Source organism: Ovis aries, chromosome X, assembly GCF_016772045.2.
Source record: "Ovis aries strain OAR_USU_Benz2616 breed Rambouillet chromosome X, ARS-UI_Ramb_v3.0, whole genome shotgun sequence".
In the NCBI taxonomy this organism is placed as follows: domain Eukaryota; kingdom Metazoa; phylum Chordata; class Mammalia; order Artiodactyla; family Bovidae; genus Ovis; species Ovis aries.
The window spans coordinates 27,301,132-27,317,207 of record NC_056080.1 but is presented as its reverse complement, the minus strand read 5'-3'; the positions used below and the strand labels follow the sequence as shown (position 1 = coordinate 27,317,207).

Below are 16,076 nucleotides of genomic sequence, written 5' to 3'. Positions count from 1 at the left end.
TACAAATAAGGTTTTCCAAGAGACTGTCCTTCAATATTAAATAATTTCCAATTACCTTTGAGATTCTCAGAAAGGACATTTGTGAACAGATAAATACATATTGGGGTGCTGTAATTCTTTCTTGGGGTGGTAGAGACTTAATTATAATAGCCAGGTCTATTTAACATCTGTGACTTAGCTAATGATTCCAGTGATGCTAAATTCTCAAGTTTTCTTAATATCCTTCAGATTCCAAAATCTGGACTGAAGCCACATTATCTATCGGGCTTTGTCATAGGTATTCCTTTTATATTTTTGGACTCATAGTCATAGTAACATGGAAACTAACAATAAAACTAATAAGATTGGGCTAGCAAGGGTTTCAGCACTAATAAAAGATGAGTTTAGATCTACCAGGACTTGAAGCTCTGATTCCAGGAAATTGGAAGAGTCCAAGGAAGATACTTAGAGCAATAACCCACACTTTCTCTGATTATGATCTTAAGAAATTAAAACTAATTTTACCTTAGGAAGAGGAAATAGTAATTCCTTTTTTTATTCACAAATATAGATGAGGTTTAAATAACTTCTGATGCACAGTCAGTTCCAATCAGCATCACTCATTTCCCATACCACCTACATAAGCTCTTGAGTAGGAAATTTAAAATACCATGACTTGCCTACTTTCAGGCATGTGACACTCTGTGTGCCAAAACTGAAGTCAATATACTCAACACTATGAGAATAAAAGAAAAGTGTGCCATTCACATATAGCATGATGTAAACAGTAAAACCAGAACCACACATGAGCCTGAAGCCATGAAGTTATATTGAATGAAAACCAATGCAAAGTGAATGCATAGAGATGTTGAAACCTCCTTAGTAAGCTTAATAATCTTTATTTGAAAAAATAAAATATATACATCCAGACACACAAGAAGAATCATGTAATAGGAAAGGAATATAATCTTCATTGGGCTTTTGGTCTTTTGAAAATACCATAAGCTTTTTTCTTTAATACAAAAGTAATGCCAAGGCCAGAGAAAGTGTGGCTCGTAAATTTTGGAGCAGACCCAGTGATGGTGCTAAGAACGACATTTTTTTTCTTTTAACACAAATCTTTTAAAATACCTAGTATTTAATTGCTTTGGCGATGAGTAAATTCCTCCTTCTAGCCTAGTGTTTGCATTTAGCATCAAGAAGTGAGATAATCTGGGAGTACTTGCTGAACTGAATTGAGTTGACCATCTAGTCAAATGTCAGGGAGGGGGAAAAACAAAGTGGTTGTTTATTAAAGTGAATATCAGTTAATGAAGAATTATTTGAATTACAGTAGGGAGATTTTATACATTTGCAAGGTGTTGGACTAAGTTCATGCCAATTCAAATTTTCTCTGATTTGATGAATGGTTGCTCCTTTAAACAGCAATTTTAAAAATTACTGACACACTTGGTCTCAGTGTATTTAATTTGATTGAATACCTTTATAGGAAATAAAAACCAGAAGGTGCTTCTATCACCTCACTAGGGCTGAAGAAAGCATTTACAAATCTAAAGGAATTGTTAAGGAATTTCTTCCTTTACATTAGGAAATTCATATTTTTAATAATATAAAAATGAATAATGAAATGCCTCCTTTCTGTGAAAACTGAACTCTAAGATATATTATTTCTATGACTTCAAATGTAGCATATTCAAATGCCACCCCACCCCACCACTAGTCCAAACTGCAGACTGACCAGTGCTAACAAACCACTGCTTTTACTTTGTTCTGTACCAGTAACACTAGGTTCACTTCAGAAGTCTTGCCTTCTGTTAACTTTCACTATCTCTCTTCAGCCTTGTCCAGTACAACCCAACCAACTGTCTTATTATCTTCAGTTCAGAGGACTTGGCCTGACACACTCTGTTGCATTTCCTTGTCCTTCCCTGACGCCGCCCCCTCCAACTCCGTCCCTTAACTTGAGGATCAAACACATAAACCATCGAGGGAAATTCGGTCCTATGTAAACACTCTGGGCCTCAATTTTTGACTCTTTCCCTTCTCTCTATGGAAGTCCAGGGCACATAGGAGATGCTCAGTAAATATTGATGGTCTGGTAACTTATAACAGGAGTCAACCCACTCCAGTATTCTTGCCTGGAAAATTCCACAGACAGAGGAGCCTGGCAGTCTACAATCCATGGGGTCGCAAAGAGTTAGACACGACTGAGCAATTATAATATAGATTTAATACATTCCTCAGAAAACCCCATTCTCTGAAACTTAATTATGCAGAGCAAGGCCTTGGACTCAGTAATATTTAGTGTGTCTACCCCTTTAAACAAAATTCCCGTAATCTCCTAAATAATTTCCTAGGGAATCACTGCAGCATGCTTCAAGGAACAAAAGAATAAAATGTCTTGGAGAAAGCTTCCAAATTCCTTCCATTCCTCTCTTCATGGCCTAGGTACTCATCCTGTGGCTGATGGCTCCTGACTGATTCCTTCACTGGGCACTGACCTCAGCAGCTGCAGGAAAGTCTCTTGTTCAAGTTTATACCCCCTTCCAATGGGCAGCTCATAGCCAGTGACTGCCTCATATGGGAACAGAAAATTCCTACCCTTGACTCAGTTTTGGACAATTTTGAATGACCCATAGGATCTGCTAAGGACAGGGTTGCAAGCACGCTGCCATTAACTTCAGAAGCAACTAAATATTCTCTTCTCAGGAAATGCAAGAGAAGACATGGGTCTTCTCCACTAGCCCATACACTTTTGAAGGCAAGAACTCTATTTAATCACTTAATCTCGTGTTAAGCACAATGCTTACAATAGACAGGGCCCTCAAGTAGCATTTCTTATTCACTCACATGGAGTTAATCAATTAAAATGCATATTGGAAGGAGCAATTCTGCTCATTTAATAAGGTTGAAGGACAGTGGTTCAAGGGGCAGCATGAGCCACACTCCCTGCGTGAGCCATACTCCCTGCATAAAAATCATCTGAAACATGTCTGTGGCCAAACCAGAATTTTAGCATAGACGGTTCTTGCCATTGTTGTTTAGTTGCTAAGTCATGTCCGACTCTTTTACGATCCCATGGACTGTAGCCAGCTAGGCACCTCCGGCCATGGGATTTCCCAGGCAAGAATATTGGAGTGGCTTGCCATTTCCTTCTCCAGTGGATCTTCACAACACAGGGATCAAACCCACACTGGCAGGAGGATTCTTTACCGCTGAGCCACTGCCACTGTGGTTGAAAAGGGTTAAACTCAAAAGTGGAAGTTGAGATGGTAAGACACTTTGGGGAATATTGAGACAGCATCCAATGGAAGATATGGTAGGAAGGAGAAGGAAATACTGATGGAAAATGAAAGCTTTCTGCTGAAGCCCGCCCCAGGCACATTCTGGTGCTCCCCCTGGCTTCAAAAGGTTTTAAAAGTATAAATTCCTGTGCTCTATTCCACCACTGAATCAGAATCCTCAGGGCTAAGGGAGTAAGTTTTGACAACAGCTAGCTTGTGTTACTTGGTCTTTTAGCTGAATCCTAATGATCAAGCACATAATATTTAACTTGTGCCTAAGTAAATTGCATCCCTTTCCATTTCATCTTCAACATGTGGCCATTTCCCAACTTACTAGAATTTCCAATATGAAGTGATCAGAAAAAATATGGGGAAAAAATCCCTACCAGTTTTGTATCTTCTACTTATTTGAAGTGTAGATAAAGTATCTAGTGAGGGAGAGAATGCAAACTCAGTAAAATGAGGGTTCTTTATTTTAGGAGGCTCACTTTTGATTTCCATCTACAATTCCAAATTGTTCTTTTTATTGGTAGTTAACAAAACAGTTCACACATACTTGGGATAAATCCTACTTTCTTGTTACTGAATGCATATGGTATTCTAAAGCAATGCTCTTTTCCCATGGGATCTTAATATAAAGCCATTTAAGAATTTATCTTTTCACCTTGCCATTATATTATACATAACACTTTCCTTTTTCCTTTTCTCCCCAGCGGCCTTCTCCAACTTCCCCTCCCTCCCAAATGAATTGCCCTTTTGGGTCACTTTGCTGTTGCCATCATTGTACAGAAGGAAACTATGAACATTCTCATTGAAGAGTTACATTTAAAGTAGTTACATTTAAAGCAACTAGTAAAGTTGTTAGGATGGGTGGCAACTTCCTAATACTACTAATAAAGGATAGTTTGGACAGGTAAGTCCCATTAAAGAACATTGCCTTTGGTGGTAATTTTAAACTTCAGTCTCTGTATTTGTCTAGCACTGCCAACAGTGATTTGGTCTTAGGAGAAAAGAAAGGAAATGAAGAAAGCTCAGTACAACTGTTTGAGAGCAGAAGTTCAACATGAAGTCATTTAGAATGAAGATGGAATTCAGGAGGAATCCTTGGGAAATTCACGAAACTTAGAATCAAAGGTACCCTGGAGATACAGATTCTGAAATTGTTCCTCTTCTTCCTAAAGCATAAATCCGAGCAGGTCATAAAATGCTTTGTTTTCCTAATACTCATGATACCTCACTCCATTGGCTCCTGCCTGCTAGACCTGGAGACTTGGGGCTCCTGCCTTATCTTCTTACATTTTGCATTGCATACCCCATTCCCTGAGAAAAGTAGAACAGCAGCTCTTCATTAAGCACACTCTACTTGCTCCTGCTTACAAAAGCTTTGTTCTTTTATATATATATATATATATATATATATATATATATATAAAACTTTTTATTTTTTATTGGGGTATGGGCTCCAAAATCACTGCAGATGGTGATTGCAGCCATGAAATTAAAAGATGCTTGCTCCTTGGAAGAAAAGTTATAACCAACCTAGATAGCATATTCAAAAGCAGAGACATTACTTTGCCAACAAAGGTCCGTCTAGTCAAGGCTATGGTTTTTCCTGTGGTCATGTATGGATGTGAGAGTTGGACTGTAAAGAAAGCTGAGTGCCAAAGAATTGATGCTTTTGAACTGTGGTGTTGGGGAAGACTCTTGAGAGTCCCTTGGACTGCAAGGAGATCCAACCAGTCCATTCTAAAGGAGATCAGCCCTGGGGTTTCTTTGGAGGGAATGATGCTGAAGCTGAAACTCCAGTACTTTGGCCACCTCTTTCAAAGAGTTGACTCATTGAAAAAGACTTTGATGTCGGGAGGGATTGGGGGCAGGAGGAGAAGGGGACGACAGAGGATGAGATGGCTAGATGGCATCACTGACTCGATGGACGTGAGTCAGTGAACTCCGGGAGTTGGTGATAGACAGAGAGGCCTGGCGTGCTGCGATTCATGGGGTCGCAAAGAGTGGGACATGACTGAGGGACTGAACTGAACTGAACTGAGCGACTGAACTGAACTGAACTGAACTGAACTGATAGCAGATTAACAATGTTTTGATAGCTTCAGGAGGACTGCAAAGGGATACAACTATACATATAATATGTATCCATTCTCCCTTGCAAAATCCCCTCCCCTCCAGGCTGCCACATCACATTGAGCAAAGTTCCCTGTGCTATACCTCAGGTCCTTGCTGAATATCTGTTTTAAATATAGCAGTGGGTACATGTCCATCCCACACTACCTAACAATCCTGTCCCCACACCCTTGCCCACTGGAACCAAGATTCTTTCTCCAGGTATGTGGGTCTGTTTCTGTTTTATAAGTAAGTTCATTTGTATCCTTTCTTTTTTTTTTAAATTATTTACTTATTTGGCTGTGCCAGGTCTTAGTTGTATCATGTAGGATCTTTAGTTGCAGCATATGGGATCTAGTTCCTTCCCTGACCAGGGATGGAAGTCAGGGCCCCCCTGCCTTGGGAGTGCTAAGTCCCAGCCACTGGACCAACCAGGGAAAGTCCATGTCTCATTTCTTTTTAGATTTCACATATAAGGGATGTGATACAATATGTCTCCTTCTCTATCTGACTGACTTCACTCAGTATGACGATCTCTGGGTCCACCCATGTTGCCACAAATGGCATTATTTCATTTTTTAAAATGACAACAGCTTTGTCCTTGATCTTCCCTCTACGGGGAATGTGCTATCTTTCCTATACCAATGAGAATCCTTCAAATCTAATGTCAGCCTCCCCTCCTTCAACAAGCGTCTCTTAATCCCTGCACGTGCATGTGTTCTGACTCTTTCTTGAGCCTGTATCATACTTCACACCTCTCCTAGAAGTATACACAGTAGACAACCTTGAATTATAGTTATTTAGGATTTTATCACCCCTACACCTGATTAACCTACTTTGCGCCCAGACATATGACATCACTCATCCCTATATCATTACAGGCTCTCTTATAGTGCTCTGCATATTGAAGGCACTCAAATATCTATGGCAGGAAGGGAAGGAAGGAAGGGGGAAGGGAAGGATGGAGAAGGAAGTAGAAAGAAGGAAAAAAGGAAGGGGGAGGGAGAAACTAGGAAGGAAGCGCAGCCATTTCTTCCCCTCCTATTTGTAGAGTTAGAAACTCCATCTTATAGAATCTAGATCTTGCAGAAAAACTCAAGCAAACTTTTTGGCTAACTCAATACTTAATATTAACCCTAGAGCCTGGTGGGCTACAGTCCATGGGTTCCCAAAGAGTCGGAGACAATAGAAGCGACTGAGCACTCCCTTATTACTCAGTATCTTTTACTTTCCTCTATGAGTAGTTTTTGTCTCAGTTTACAATGCAGTATGAGCTTGGGAGAACACTGGTCTAAAATGGATCTGCTGTCATTAAGTGCTTCAGCGTCATTAAGTGTTCCATTCATCCATGTAACACCGGTGTGCTCATGACCATGCCATACACAGTGCTGGGCCCTGAGAATATGCAACAGACAAGCCTCGGCCTCCTGGAGCTTAGCTCAGCTGTTCCCTCATGGCGAGAAACACACAGAGCGGGTTGCTCTGTGACTGTGCTATTAGGGGCCCTGGAGGAGAACCCCGACAAGGAAAAGCAGCAGAGTCCAACCCCCCCGGAGACCCCTTGAATGCATTTACTCTGCACACTCTGAAGCTGGGAGCCTCTTGAGTACCATTCAGGAGTTCTGTCGTGGTGAGAACAATTAGGGGCTTTAACAGGGGTATTCAAAAGCCGAGCACTGAGAATCACCAGATTCATTTGTTACATTCAAATTTTCTCCCTCGGCATGTGAAGCTTTGTTTACACAAAATACTTGATATCATTCTAAGTTTCTCAGTTTTCCATTTTTACTGCTGTGTTTAGCTACCCTAGCTGTGTTCCTTCTGAAATAAAGTTGATGGAGAGGCTGGGAATGTCACAGTGTTGATTGCCAGAAGTATGATGGGCATCTGGAAGGCACTACAAGATCCAGCCAGAATAAAAGTATGTCTTCCACAGCCCCCTCTCCACCTTGTCATCTAAAATGCAGTCTATTGAAGTCATTTTTTCTACGCTGAAAAAACATGAATCGTTTATTCTTTCCAAATGGCACTATTATAACATGAAGGGGAAAAGCCTGTCATTCCAAACTTTTCCCTTTAGCACAGGATTCATATGCTTAAGATTTCAACAAAAATCACAAATACACACACACACGACTCTATCTCCTTCCCTTCATAGATGTATGGTGGTAACTTGGCAAATTTGATCAAAAATTAATACTGTCTTCATGATTCTCAAGTTGGTTCATCATGGTCTGTGCAAGCAGAGGGACCCTGTTGATGAAGAAATGAAGTGTGAAATTCTATATCTTCAAAGTAAGATCAAAGGTGGCTAAAAGACACTTTGCTAAGATCCTTTGGTGGAGGACTTTGAAAGCCAGAAGGCAACAGGCAACACCCCAAAGAATGGGGGCCATTCTAAATGCCAGGGATGTGCAGGATAGTCAGGAAAAAGGAGGGGCTCCAAAGAAGGACCAATTCCCTGCTCATTTGAAAGAGAACAGGATGGGAAAGACAAGGAGGCCCCGCCAGTTACCTATTTTCTCAACTCTTTCTGCTTTGTGTCTCCAGAGATCAAACGAGGTCAAGAATGGCAGAGCACACATAAAGGAAAAATAAAGTCCACAAATTCTGAGTGAGGGGCGCCATGTGAGTGATCATAAGTCAAAGTCAGTTAAAAGATTAGACACACTAAAATCAGCCTCAACAGGAACAACTATTTTTCTTATGCTGCACACTACTAAAAGAAAAATCATATGCCAGGACTTACTGCTCTGAAATTAAAATACTCAACTGAAAGCTTGTGTCATGTCAAGAAACCAGAATAATGCATCATGGGGGAGCCAAAGAATTGTGAGATCTTGAAAACCTAATTCCATTCCTCTGGTTCACAATTTCCTTGTTGGCTAAAACAACATAATGGTGCACCTTTTATTCCTATACTGTATATAATTTCATTAGATTTCTAAGAGGCCATAGTAATCACCTCTGGCTGTATTCATAACAACTCATTCTCATTTTGACTGCAATAAAGATGTTTTTAATATAAATATTTTTGTAATATTAAACAACTTTACATTTTTTCGAGTTGAATAATAAAGTCTAAATGTGAAATTTACTTATGTTGGAACTTCGTGTGTGTGTGTGTGTGTGTGTGTGTGTGTGTGTGTGTGTGAGTGCACGCTCAGTGATGTCCAACTTTTGTGACCCCATGGACTGTAGCCAGCTAGGCACCTCTGTCCATGGGATTTCCCAGGCAAGAATCCTGGAGTGGGTTGCCATTTCCTTCTCCAAGGGATCTTCCTGACCCAGGGATTAGACCCGTGCCTCTTGCGTCTCTCATATCAGCAGGCGGATTCTTTACCACTGCACCACCTGGAAAGCCCTGTGTTGGAACTTTAAATGTATGTTTCTAGGAAATTAGGTACTCCAAGTATATCCATCCAAAAACGCAATTCCTTTGATACACATTCCACCACCATGTTCATCTGCCTTTCATTTTGTATGTAAGATAAACATAATTCATGCACATATGCAGTGCAAATATTTTGGCTCTAGACATATAGGCTTTAATTTAGTAGGGCCACAGGAGTTATTCCAAGGGGTTTAGAATTGTCAGAGACACCAGTCTTCCTATGTAGATAAATATATTTCAAAGATAAAAGTAGACCCTGTTGTGAGTATTCACTAATTCATTTCTAAAAACTTTATATTTGTAATAATTTATTGCTATTATTATTTTGCATTTTCTCAATCAACTGATACTGAAAGTACAACTAAGATTAAGCATTCTTTCAACTTTTTTGCAATTTAAAAGGGGAACTTTATACCAAAAAATGATGAAGGTCATTATACTAAGTCACAGTTGTATTACATGTAAACATTGACAGGGTGAGAACCTACCAATTAACTCACTTTGATTAGGCCATGAGAAAATAAACCACTGTATGAATAATTTTTTGATCATTCATACAGTGATTTATTATAATTATAATTCACATAAAGTATAAGCTACATAATTAACAAACATATTGAAAGAGTGAAAGTCTATAATTATATGATCACAATTCACAGTCCATTTCATTTTTCTGTTGAGTCCAAACTCCACATACAATTTCCTGATTTAGGAAGTATTCCAAAATACAATCTAATTTTACTCATAAATATACATTGTTAGATACATCTCTCTTATGAACAAAATAGCTCATTTAGTGCCATTTATTGTATTATATATATATATAAGTATATGAACATGGTAACGATAACATACCCTTGGAATAGCTTGTCATGAAAAAGATTATTTTTAATGTGGTAACATGAAAACAGGCAAAGCGCAGATTTTCAGGAGAAAAATATTAAAGTGCTTTGCTTTTTCCCTCTGCTTCATTCACAGTTCGCTGCCTGGCAATTTCAGATGGTGTGATAGGAAAGCAACACCAGTCTGGTCAGCCATGCTTTCTGTAAAGCTAACAGCCTTAGGAGTCTGAGATTCAGCACCTGCATATTGTTTTGACACAGGGGAACCAGAAAATCATGTCAATTAAGGATCTTTTATTGTAAGTCAATGGCCAGGGAAGGCAGCAAGGGTAGATTCTTCCTTTGAGCCATGTGGTTGGCCTGCAATGGAATGCTGTCTGCACCGGAATATACTCCCAGGTAGCATTCTCTGGGTGAAAATTAAAAAGGTGTTAGAAAGGTGATTAGCAGAATCTGTCAAATAAACAAGCCTGTCTACAATCTTATACAGTTCCTTTGTTAATCTGCTAGAGCAAATCTGAAGTGTTTCTGGAAGAGGTCAGGAATATGCATTTTTAAAACATAGGAAACCAAGAAAAGGCTTACTATTTATAGGCATCAATGAAGTCAGAGAAACAGGCATGATCAAGTTCATCTGAAAGAAATATTGGGGAATCCTTAACATAAAACACAAGCAAGACACTGGGAAGTTAGGAAAGGGAGGTTGCTCTCTAGCAGAAAGTTCTTTAAGTACATGTAGATTTACTTTTATTTACAGGGTTAATTTTGCACTTTCCAATTCTACTTGAACCAAAAACATAAAAACTTACTCTTTAACCTGATTATCACCACTTAACAACACATATGAAAGGTCATATCACTAACTATGCCCTATTTTCATATATGTAAATGTATTTCTATTAAGATATCCAAATACTGAAGAAATGCAGTGTTAACAGTGACACATGGGGGATTGCCTCCCCCTAAAGAACATTAGTAATTATTGCAACTAGCAAATTCCAGAACAGAACTATTATCTTTTAATTCTTCTGTTCTCTATTGTGCTTAGTATTCATATGCATTATGCTTTTGTTACTAAAGTGATACATGAGAGTAGCTTTTTGCTCAGTTGACCCAATTTAAGTGGGAGCTTCAAGTTTATTGGTGAACCTTGGTTTTACATTCCTGGTACCAAAAACAAAAAGATCTGAGTACTCAGGAGCGTGAACAACAAAAGCCATCAGCTTAAAACACTCTCACACAAAACCCTGTGTTACCATTCTTTGAATGATACTTAAAAGCAACTTTTTTTCTTTTTAGTTCATTAGGACAACTATATTCCCATATGAGTACTGCGGGAAAAAATGAGCACTGAGTGAAACTTACCGACAAAAGCTTTTAATTTGTCTGTGTTCCTTACTGAACGCTATTATCTACCAGATAACTGTAATTTATACTAGAAGGTGTCTATAAAGATCCAGAATAAGGGCATGAGAAAAAAACGCACTGTTAAATTCATACGACTTTGGGAAACCCCTAATAATAATAATTACATGTATCTCTAAGGCACAGCATGATGGTAAGCACTTATACACACATCTCGTTTTTCAGTGCAATATGTAACAATTGTTTTTAAGTGATTGAATGAGGGAAAATGTGGGATCAGAAGTCACAAGGCTAGTAAAAGACAAGTGCAACTCAGGGCCTCTGACTCAGCCCCGAATCCTCTAATACCTGGATGTCTCACAGAGCTGAGCTCCTTCCTCTTTGAGATTCCTGAGACAACTAATGGAAAAAGGATTGGAATTTAATAATAAAAATGCTGACATGGCCTTATCTATAGCTGCCCAAATGGTGCCATTATAATTATGCTTTATAAATCAAGCATTAGCAGAACACTGGCTACTTTTAAATCTTATTAATCAACACTTGTTTGGGTTCTTTGGGTGCCTTAAATTATAGAGTAGTCTGCTTTATCAAAACATGAGATTTGCCAAACACCAAAGATCATATCTGTTTTAAGACAAAGTACACACCAGACCTTCAGTGTTTATATTAAGCAGACTAAAAGATTCTGAAATAGAAATCCTAAATTAATCCTCCAAATTCAGTTGTTCTGAAAAATGTTTTGTCTGTCCTTTTAACAATAACAGGATGTGTTCACACACATTGCAAATGTAAAGCAAATTTATTTTAACTTTGTTCTTAAAATTGAGCTGATCACTTACCAGCTAAATCTCCTGACTTTGCTGAAGCAACTGGTCAGAAGACAAAATTAGTGCTTTTCATATTTGTAAATGACATTTCTATTTTTGAATATTTTTTAATCTAACTACTCACTTTGAGCTGACAAAATGGCAATAAAATACATAGATATTATATTTTAAACTATTCACTGCCTTCATGTTTAAATGTTTTCTTAAGCAAAGCTTTTTATTATTGATTTGTGAGTTACTTAAGAAAAATGACATAACCTGCCTCAGTTACATAATCCTCATCCAAAAGAAAGTAACAGGTTATAAAGTACCATCAAAATGATTGAAACTGTCTTTTCTAATGTGAATATATGCGGTCTTCAAGTAAAAGGAGAGCAATTTCATGCATATGTATGTTTCACAGCCAGTGTCTTTGTTTTTAAGAGATTTTTTTTTCCTTTCTAGCATTATTTCCATCCATTACTGAGCTTCTAAGACCTCTAGAATATGCCCTCTTTGGTAACATACATGTGGTTTATGTCAGAACACAGCTAAGGAAGTCATTTATAAAATATTAAAATAAGGAGTGCAGGAAAACTCAAGGCAGACTATATTTCTGCACATAGTTGGAGATGAGCAGCCTGGAGGCAGCCGTAGAGTTACCCTGACCCCTGAAGGAAGAAATCAGGAGTTAACTTCACATCCAATTTCCTACACAATATGAACACCAAACCTCCAAATCCACTGGCACAATTTATCAATATTTGGGTATGTCCTGCAGAAATAAGAAAGGCATCTCAAATCTCAGAGCTCAAATCTCATTCCACCAACCCACCATTCTGATTTGGGGTAAGCAGATCTTTTCAAAGTTACTTAGTGGATCTTGCACCTGACTCCAGAGGAAAAACAGAAAGAATCATCTCATCTCTAGGATAGAAAGTCATTTAGCCTTCTTCTTCTTCTTCTTTTTTTTTTTTTTTTTCGGTAAAATAAATGTAAAGGGAAATAGGAAACAGCACAACTAGATGATAAGATGATTTAATTCAACAGGGTTAGGATTTCAGCAGAGTTTCATTTTGAGGGAATCTATAATCCATTGAGGAAAGAACAAATCCTGAAACAGCAGAAGGCCAAAAGGAGCTGACGTGTCTCTTAAAGAAAATCACGGCTCCAAATAAAACATCAGGGAAAATGACATTTTATCCTGCAGGGTTCCCTCCTCTCTACCATGAGCGGAGCACATTTCTCATCTCATGGTAAAACTCGCAGGCGGCTGCAACATGTCCTTCCAGCCATTCAGTAAGTAAAACTTGAAAATGGATTACTCTTCTTTCTGGGATTTGTATTAATAATGAATTCGTTGCCATTTATTCTTTTATTTAACAGGATATCATTACCTCTGAATGTTTTTACTTCTCTTTCCCTAGAGGGTTAACATGGCCCAGAAACAGGCTGTCAAGGCAGAGATAAAGGTACCAAACACTCATTTCTGACACACTGTGGAAGCAATCATTTTTATTGAGGGAACCACCAGACCAAAATCTGCATCAAGCTCTACCAGGAAAAATGCAAGAGAGGATCTCAAATAGTCATTCCATTCACAGTCTTCATGTCAATGGATTTAACTTTCTACTCAATTGGGGTCATGTATTTCAATCACAGGGTACAGAACTATGACCTTGGCTAGGATCATCAGCTCCAATTACTCAATGGGGCACTTGTGAAACATTGCGGACTCATTTGGACTCTCCACGGGTGCGGTTAAAATTGCTCCTGTCCGGCCCTAAAGCTTACATGATCTGCTGTCCCTCAGAAAGTCACTATGAGGAAACTCATGTTAAATTCGCCACAGAGATCAGGGTTTACAGGACCCTTGGAGCTAATCTCTGTCTGCCCTCCTCCTCCTCCGTTAAGCTGTTACAAGCCTTCAAAAGTTAACAGAGTGATGAAGCCTCTCTCTATACAATCATTTCATCTCACTATCGTTGACTGAAGCTCGCTGATGTAATGAAGTTACATAATCACCGATTATGCATGACTTCCATCCATCTTCCTTCATATCCACATATCTTCTCTCCTCCCCTTCAGATCAGTCTACCAGGTGAGATTTATAACACATGTAAATGCTCCATTCTGTCATCATAGGTACTGAATTTGGGACTTTAGCATTGCAGTACAGTGCACTGAACCACGTCATCAATATTGATTTTTTTTATCCCATTTCCCAGGCAGAATATGCTTAAGCATCCTTCATGCTCTAGTCTCTAACTTTTTACCGAAAGGGTAAAATAGATGTAGCAGATAGAACACATCCTCAACTTAAGGTTAAGGGAAGTGTGTAATTGCCTGCATTTCCAAAGCTGGCTGCATTGCAATAAAAGGATGGTCTCTGCTTCCAGACCTTCGACTCCCCTGCACGTGGGTCGCAGCTTCAGCTATACAGGGTATTGGGTAAATAATTATATTATTGGACAAATTGAACTTAAGAAAGAAAGCATTATGGTGATACTGAAAATAATATTTCACTATTCTTCTCTATTTTAGTCATCATTTTCAGCTTTCCCTTTTCTTTTCTTTTTAAATTCCAAATGATAATCCTGTAGATAAAAAAGTAGCCCAGGGTACTTAATAATCTCCAATAATCACAACCTAGAGAACAATTAACAATGATTATCACCTTAAAGTTTAAGAACTTGACAAGTGGGATGTCCCTGGTCCCATTGCGGCTGTGAAATGCAGCAGAATGCTGCACTGAGTTGAAAACATATTTCTTTTAATGAATAAAGAGTAGCTCGTTTCCTTTTAAATAGGGCTCTTTAGCAAGTGTTCCTTTCGTGGTTGCTACCCCTTCCAGAACATAGGAGCCACAAATATTGCATCCAAACAAAGAGTGTCTACCCAGAATTAATTCAAGACACTCTTCCATATCAAAATAATTGGAGGGGGGAGTCATGTTTTGATTTATTTTCAATTACACTCAGAATACAGACCCACATACACACACACGCACACACACACCAACACACCCAACTGCAGTTATTCCATTCAGTGCCAATAACGGCCACATCAGAGCCACCTATGCGATGCAGCAATCATCCAAGTCACCCATTCCCATTACAAACGCCCAAGTTTGCTCACGCCACGAATGGGTTTGCATATATAAAACGACCTTACCCACAAGAGTCTTCCAAATTATTCTCCTCTGGTTATCAGTCGGTAATGTAATTGCTGGTCATCACAATGCGAATTCAGAAAAATCCACGTTTTACTCCTGTGCTCTTTTTCTCGTTTTTGCTAGCAATTAATATCGTGAACAAGATACCCATTCACAAATGCCAAGTTCACCATAAAAGCAGATAATTCCATACAGCTCTTCCCTACAAGGCTGCCTCCAGTTAGTTCTCAAAGTGCCCGATTGTTTGGTGAAGATACAATCCAGGTGCAGAGCAGGGGAAAAAAGAAAACTAGGAGAAAAAAAGAAGAGGCAGATAGAAACGGAGAGACTGAGAGAGGAGAGGGCAGAAAAAGAGGGAAGAAATTTTTTAAAAGAAGGAAGGAAAAAGGCCGGTAAGTAAGGAAGTCTGTGAGCTCTACGACAAGAACCGGAGTCTTGCTTGCAAATCTTCTGTATACATGTAGCCTTTCAAATCCTCTTGGTCCCCAAGTAAAATTTCCAGATCCGGGATGCAGCCATATGAAAGAATCCTATGTATATTTCACAAGTATCCCGCAATAACCGATCCGACGGGGTTTTCCTTGTACAGTACTGCTATGTGAAAGCACACAACCCCTGCTGTTTGGGAAGGTGTCTCCTGGGTCCTAGCTCTCTTCAGCAGCCCCCAAAAATGATTTTTCAAAAAAGAGTCGGGGGGGGGGGGGGAAGCAGCTTTGCGTTTGCCTTGAATGATGCTAATCCTGAGCGAAAACGACAAGGAAACCACGACTAGCACGAGATCTTGATTAATAGCCACAATCCGCTCAAAATATCCCAGGGAAGAAGGAGCGAAAACAAGAAAGAGAAACTGCAATGCATAAATGATTCCAGTGTTTCTACAAGATCGGTTCATTTGATTGAATGCATTCTCTGGTTTGCTGCAAGTCATAAAGAGGATAGTGTTACTGCCACCCAATGGATATTTTAGTACTAGCCAATCCACAGAACGCCACCGCTTTGAGAGTTTTAGTTTTCAGAAGACTAAGGAAGAAGGAGCGTAGCTTGGGAATCTTTAGGAAAGGACCCTGAGAGGCCTCGAATAACGAGAATGTGTGCTTCCAGGCAAAAGCG

The 16,076-nt window shown here is 39.1% G+C and overlaps 1 protein-coding gene across 1 annotated transcript in view; it reads right to left on the bottom strand.

Moving 5' to 3' along the window:
• IL1RAPL1 (interleukin 1 receptor accessory protein like 1) overlaps positions 1–15,556 on the bottom strand; it is a 1,455,753-nt gene extending 1,440,197 nt beyond the window's left edge. The window contains exon 1 of the mRNA XM_060407978.1: positions 14,966–15,556. The gene's annotated coding sequence lies outside the window, so the exon portion shown is untranslated. The remainder of the gene's footprint in view (positions 1–14,965) is intronic.
• Positions 15,557–16,076: the final 520 nt, after the last annotated feature.